This window comes from Leptonychotes weddellii, chromosome 3 (assembly GCF_054177405.1).
Source record: "Leptonychotes weddellii isolate Sample4059 chromosome 3, ASM5417740v2, whole genome shotgun sequence".
Classification (NCBI taxonomy): domain Eukaryota; kingdom Metazoa; phylum Chordata; class Mammalia; order Carnivora; family Phocidae; genus Leptonychotes; species Leptonychotes weddellii.
The window spans coordinates 165,153,813-165,161,114 of NC_138371.1; the positions used below are offsets into that span (position 1 = coordinate 165,153,813).

The following is a 7,302-nucleotide window of genomic DNA, read 5'->3' on the forward strand; positions in this document are numbered from 1 at the left end:
CTGATATGAGGAATTCTTAATCTCAGGAAACAAACTGAGGTTTGCTGGAGTGGTGGAGGATGGGAGGGATGGGGTGGCTTGGTGGATAGACATTGGGGAGGGTATGTGCTATGGTCAGCGCTGTGAATTGCGTTAAGACTGATGAATCACAGACCTGTACCTCTGAAACAAATAATAAATTATATGTTAAAAAAAAAAAAAAGAAGATAGTAGGAAGGGAAAAATGAAGGGGGGAAATCAGAGGGGGAGAGAACCATGAGAGACTATGGACTCTGAGAAACAAACTGAGGGTTCTAGAGGGGAGGGGGTTGGGGGGATGGGTTAGCCTGGTGATAGGTATTAAAGAGGGCTCGTACTGAATGGAGCACTGGGTGTTATATGCAAACAATGAATCATGGAACACTACATCAAAAACTAATGATGTAAGGTATGGTGATTAACATAATAAAATAAAATTTTAAAAAAATGATACTGAAAAAAAAAAAATAAATAAATGGAAGCCTGACTTCTAACTAAGGCTGACTGGCTTCAGAGCCCAGACTCTTCAACTATTAGACAAGGGAAAAAAATAGGTAAAGAATATGAACAGGCAAGTCAGAGAGGAAGAAACCCAAATATATGAAAATCGGAAAATCTCACTACTAAGCGGCAAAACACAAATGAAAGCAGTGAAATACCATTTTCACTCCCCTGGTGATGTCATAGAAAAATGGGAATGTGAGCTGTTACAACCTTTTGGGAAGCAACCTGGCAATATTTAAAGCATTAAAAACACAATAACCTCAGACCCAGAGGTCCCACTTTGAGGAACATCCCTATTGAAATAAGAACACAAGTATTTAAGCGTATAAATATCTCATGTTGTGAGGTGCCTGGGTGGCTCAGTCGCTTAAGTGTCTGACTTTAGCTCAGGTCATGATCTCAGGGTCCTGGGATGGAGCCCTGCATTGGGCTCCCTGCCCAGTGGGGAATCTGCTTGCTCCTCTCCCCTAACCCCTCCCCCTGCTCATGCTCTCTCTCTCAAATAAATAAATAAAATCTTTAAAAAAATGTCATGTTGTTTATTATGCAGTTTATAGCAGCTAAAAAGGGAAAATAACCCAAAATGTTCATGAATATGAAGGTGGTAAGTAAAGTGCACAATATCCACATTTAGAATATTACATAGCTATGAAAAATGAGTAAAGTAGACCTTTATGGCCCCAGAGGAACATCTCTACAAGATATTTTTAAGTGACAGAACAAGTTTCAGAGTAATGTATATACCATGAGCATATTTTTTTAAAAAACTAAAAACACTCTATATGTATGTGTGTTTCCATGAGCAATCAGTCTGATGCAAGAGGAATTATAACAGGTTAATAACACTGGTGCTCTCAGGGATGTGGGGATGGAGCATGAAGGGAAAAGATTAACTCTATACACCTTTGGGTATTTTTACTTACCATAGCAATCACATTTATTTTTACTTAAATTTTAGTAAAGACAATGAAATAAATTCCTTTAATGAGTACTTTCACAATCTAAGGGCCCACAAAATATAGCCGTAAAAAACCATTATCCCACAGTCTACACTGTTCAGGGCTTCTTGAAGTGACAGAAACCAGCTCTGGTCTTAAAATAATCCGTGGTCAGTCCAATGTTGTGGAGGTAGGAAGAACTGGACTGGCTTTTCCCCAAACCCTGTTGCTGCTGTCCTGCTCACAACCCATCTAATTACTTTGGGTTCAGGAGAAAGGAAAACATGAAGAAAATGGACAATGACAGAGCCATTTTCTATGAAAATTGATACTTGCTCAGAAGTCAAAGAGAATGACTCATCTAAAACAAAGGCTATTCCCCTCACTCCTGTGAACCTTAAGTTTAACCACTAACAACCCACCCTGACAATGTTTTCTTCCTTGCCTAAGAAGCAGTTATGGGGGCACCTGGGTGGCTTAGTTGGTTAAGCATCCAACTCTTGATTTCAGCTCAGGTCATGATCTCAGGGTCGTGAGATTGAGCCCCTTGTCGGACTCCATGCTCAGCGCAGAGTCTGCTTGTCCCTCTCCCTCTACTTCCTGCCCCCACTCACACACACACTCTCTCTCTCAAATAAATACATAAATAAAATCTTAAAAAAAAAAGAAGAAGCAATTATGGACCATACATTCAAGGGGTTTCCAGAAGGACTGCCATAGGCTGGCATACTTCTGTGTCTTAAATTTATCTCTGAGCAAGCAAAACAATTAAAATCCAATGACCATGGCCAGCAGCATCTTATTTTGAGGATGAGTTATCAGAAAAACATTGTGTTAACTGTTGGCTCATTTAAACAGAATGGGTTGGAACAAGAAGACTTAGCAAATTCCTTTGAGGCCAGAAGGTATACTTAAAGAGCTGTCATGATCTGTTTCTACTACTTCCAAGATATCTAACTCCCCAGGGCCATTATCTCTTCCTCTGAGTCACAAAGCAATAATAAAGCATATAGAATAAGGAGGCCCGGGGCGCTTAGGTGGCTCAGTCAGTTAAGCATCCGACTCTTAGTTTCAGCTCAAGTCACGGTCTCAGGGTTGTTAGATGGAGCCCAGTGTCGGGCTGCATGCTTAGCGCAGAGTCTGCTTGAAGATTCTCTCCCTCTGTCCCTCCCCCCCTTCGCACTTTCCCTCGTTCTCTAAATCAATCTTTTTTAAAAATTATAAAGAAAAAAAAAAAAAAAGAAGAAGGAGGCCCAAGAGATGGAACGCCTGTTGACTTCACAAGCACAGTGCCAGCCAATTCCCTTGTGTCATAATAATACAATGACATAGTTTTCGGGATTAGGATACAGGGAAGGAAGCATCTATTACAGACTTGGCTTAAAAAAGTCAGAAAAGATTATCTGTGAAACTGTCCAGCTGCCTGACCCTCCTGCAACCTCAGTGAGACTATAAAGTTTGAGACCTAGTACTCCATATCTTGTGTTCAACCATGGAAGACTGACCTCGGAAGGTAAGTTCACTCGCTAAAAAGAAATTATCAGGTAACTGAACGTGAGCAATTTCGCATTAACAGGAAACAATGCTTTTCTTTCAGAGCCACATGGGGAAGTCAAGGTAAGGTGAGTTGCTGTTCTTTGAGTACCAAAATAGCACAAAAAGAGAAAAGCTGTGAAGGAAAATATACGGTGGGAGCATGAGGGTTTTCTTCATACTATCCTTACACAAGGAGGTGGTATATATGTGCCAATGACACCTAAGATAAACATAACCACAGAAAGAAATTACTAAATAAATAGCAATTGGGTTTACAACCTGATTACATTACCCCTTGACTTTATAGGGAAGAAACCAATTAACTAACTTTACGGTTTGTGTATTTAATAATAATGTTGATAAGACTATGTGTTCTACACATGCTGTTACATTTACAACAAACATGTATTTAGTTCCATATTAGACAACAGGAGGAAAAGAACAGGCTTCAGGGTAGACACAGTGTGTCCTCAATAAGAAAACAATAAAGATGTTCAGTACTAACAGTACAAGCAACACAAGGGCCAAGAATATACAACATATTCTGAAAACCTAAGCCCGTATCGCCCTTGCCATACTGTCAAGGGCCCCTCCATTATATTCCAAAATGAGACATCAGTTATTTTTGTACTAAAACAACTTCCTGTCACTCATATCCTGTTTGTTCTGTCTCAGTCACAGTGGAAGACAAAAGCCGGGGCAACAGGATGAATGAAGCAGAAAGAGGAGCTGAGCAGAGAGGAACCTGCCATTAACTCACATGGCCAATGCCCCCTGCCTGCCTCCCCTGCTCCAGTCCTTTCTCTGCAACTTATTTCAACTGTGGCCTCATCTCCCAGTGGACCCTTCCTTACCCCTCCAGCCCTGGTGCTGACCTCTTCACCTCTTCATCCCCTGATTAAACTCCCCTCTCTTGCACAGGTGTGCACACAGGCTCTCCTTCCCCTCCCCTCCCCGCTCTATGTCAACTTCAGATTCTGCAACTCTGGAACCATTCCTCCTAAGATCAAGAGGACCAGTTATTAATCGGTCCCCACCCTAAAACACTGGAGAGGGTTATAAACTAGGCTACAATCGCCCTTGTGCTCGGGGCCCTGCGTTGTGAAGGGCTGAGAGCCCAGCACAGTCAGGCTGGGGTTCCACCACCTGCCCCCCAACACCACTGAGCAGGCCCACACAAGCATCCCGAGTGGGACAGCAGCATGTGGACTGCGTGATGGCACATCCTCATTCTCTTTATTCTTTTGCTTTCTCCCTTTGAAAAATTACTTGCTGCCCTTTTTCTACCTTCTTAAATAAAAATATTTTTAACATACTTAAGAGCTAGGAGGAAAAATAACAACAGTGAAGCCCCTTATAATGCCTTATAATGCTTCCTTTTTGGGCCTTTGACCACGACCACAGTAAGAAATACATTTATGTCACAACCCAATACATATACACATACCACATATGTACATTTTTAAAAATAGTATCTATCATTGGGCTACCTGGCTGGCTCAGCTGCTAGAGCATGCGACTCTTGATCTTGGGGTCGTGAGTTCAAGCCCTACGTTGGGCACAGAGATTACTTAATAAAAAAATTTTTTTAATAATATGTCATTATTAAGGGGCAGTGTAGTTAATATTCTAAATTCAGTTCTATTCCGTTTATATTTTAAAAATATATCTGGGGCACATAATGTTGAGCTAAGGAAGCCTGACATACTATATAATTCTACTAATAAGAAGGCCTAGAACAGTCACAACTAATCTACAATGATAGAGATAAAAGCAATGGGGTAGCAGCTGGGAGTGGAGTACAAGACAGTCGGCTGAGGTGCTAGAAATGTTCTATGTGTTGGTCTGGGTGGTGGTTATGCAGATGCACAAATGTGAAATCCACTGAGCTATACAATTAGTGCTCCACGTAAGTTCTATTTCAATAAAAAATAAAACAAAACAGAATAAACAGTAAGAAATGGGGGCTGAAACCAATTAAACTGATTTAACCAACCGATTCCGCTAACTTGGTGATTATGCACAGTTTGAAAATAGCTCTGTGTTTAGAGCTATTTTCAAAATGTGTTTAGAGCTTTTTTCAATATTTATATTACATATAAAATATATATATATAAAACTTCTCTATATATTTTATCTCATATATACTTTAAAAACTTTCCTAGGTCCTAGGATTGAGAAATACTGAATTATTATGCTGGCCAGGCCCAGGTAGGCAGTGAGAGAAGAAAGGAGGGCACAATTCCTGTATGTCTTCATGGGGATAAAAAAAAGTATAGATTTTTAATCAATTAACATCAGATTCAAATAATACAAGTCTTCTCCTAGGTGTCCACTGTGTTCACCCAGTAAGTGTAGGAAGTTACTTTTCAAATCCTGGATTGCACTGCATATGTTAGCTACTTCATAAATAAAACAAGTTCAAACACTTTGCTTTGAGAAATTAGGAGCCCCCAAACATCCAGAAACAAAAAAGCAAATCTCAATGCAAAATATGATACACAGAAATTCACAGCACAAAAACACACACAAGCCAAAACCCTTCCCAGCTCAGTAGGAGGTTACAATGGTGGCACTAAAATTAGCTTTAATAGGCAGGTGCTAAAAAGATATTGTGGTAACAGTCAAGTCTTAAAGAAAAACAATATTCTCAAGTCCTAGCCAGGGAGGGAGATTTTATATTTTAGAACAGCCATGTTGTCTTAAAGTAAAGGTCAATGCTGAATGCTAGTCTATTTATAATCACATATAGATAAGCCATGTTTTCTATTACAGTGTTTAAGATGTGGGTGTGTAGGGTCTCTGTTACATTGTATTCACAATGAAAAAGAATAGAATGGCAATAACAGAGCAAGAATATAAATGGTCAGAGAAAACAAAGATATTTCTCTCACTTAAAAGAGAATCATTCATAGATGCATACAAGTAGACAAATACAAGGATATTCACTGTAGCATTGTTTGTAATAGAAAAAATTGGAAATAGCAGAACAGCTAAAATAAAATGCTTACATGGTGCAACAAAGGGGATGAACTAGATCTATATACCAGCTTGGATGATCTCAAACACAAGGCTGAATTAAAAAGCAAGTATAGAGTAATATGTTAGCATTTATATAACATTTTTAAACATATAAAACACAACCATATATATCATTATGATAGGTACATTGGTAAAGATATAGCAATAAAATGGAAGTAATCCCAGAAAACTCATAATAGTGACTGTCAGCAGTTGAGGTTGCGGGGGAGGAAGGCAGCGGAGGAAGGATGGTGTTTAAAAAGAACTTCAACCACAACTGATGTTTTAGTTCTTTAAAAAACATGGGAGCTAAAAGGACAATACAGTAACAGTGCTGAATCTGGGTCGTGGGAATACGGACAGTTGTTTTTATCTTCTTTGTGCTTTTCAGTAACTTTTACGTTTCTCAAAATTATTAAAAACAGATGTAACTTTTTTTTCCCCCCACTCAGAGTGACCCAGGCGCAATTTATAAAACTCAGGCAACCCCTCTTTGGGTTAGTGGAAAGACTGCCACACACCATCCTCTTTGGAAGTGTGTCTATTGACTTGAAAAAGGGGAGTGTATGTGTGAATATAGTAAGTACCATGTTAACATGGGAACCCTTGGGCCACCTGGGTGGCTCAGTCGGTTAAGCGTCTGACTCTTAGTTTCAGCTCACATCATGATCTCAGGGTCGTGGGATCAAGCCCAGCGTCAGGCTCCTTGCTCAGTGCAGAGTCTACTTGAGATTCTCAGACTCTCCCTCACCCTCTGTCCCCTCCCCCTCCCCCGCTGCTTTCTCTCTCTAAAATAAATAAATAGGGGCGCCTGGGTGGCTTAGTCCGTTAAGCATCCGACTCTTGATTTGGCTTAGGTCATGATCTCAGGGTCATGGGATTGAGCCCGACATTAGGCTCCTTGCTCAGCACAGAATCTGCTTGAGATTCTCTCCCTCTGCCCCTCCCCCCACTCTTCCTCTCTAAAATAAATAAATAAAATCTTTAAAAAACAAAACAAAACATGGGAACCTTTATCTGTGCATTTTTGTTATTTCTTCGATACCCGTGATTTTGTATTAAATATTATGGAGGGGCAGGAACAAGGAATAATAAAAAGAGAATAATTTATAAGGCACTTTCTGGAAAACAGACTAAAATTTGACTCAGGTCAGTATTTAACCTCACCTCATATTCGGGTCAGAAAATAGAAGCATAACCACAACATCTTTTTAACAATTTACTAACCACAACATCTTTTTAACAATTTACTACAATGTCCCAACTTTTACATCAACATGGAGGG

General features: G+C 39.8%; 1 protein-coding gene across 24 annotated transcripts in view; it reads right to left on the reverse strand.

Moving 5' to 3' along the window:
• DOCK9 (dedicator of cytokinesis 9) overlaps positions 1-7,302 on the reverse strand; it is a 322,858-nt gene that overhangs the window by 159,492 nt on the left and 156,064 nt on the right. The gene's annotated exons all lie outside the window — the stretch shown is intronic.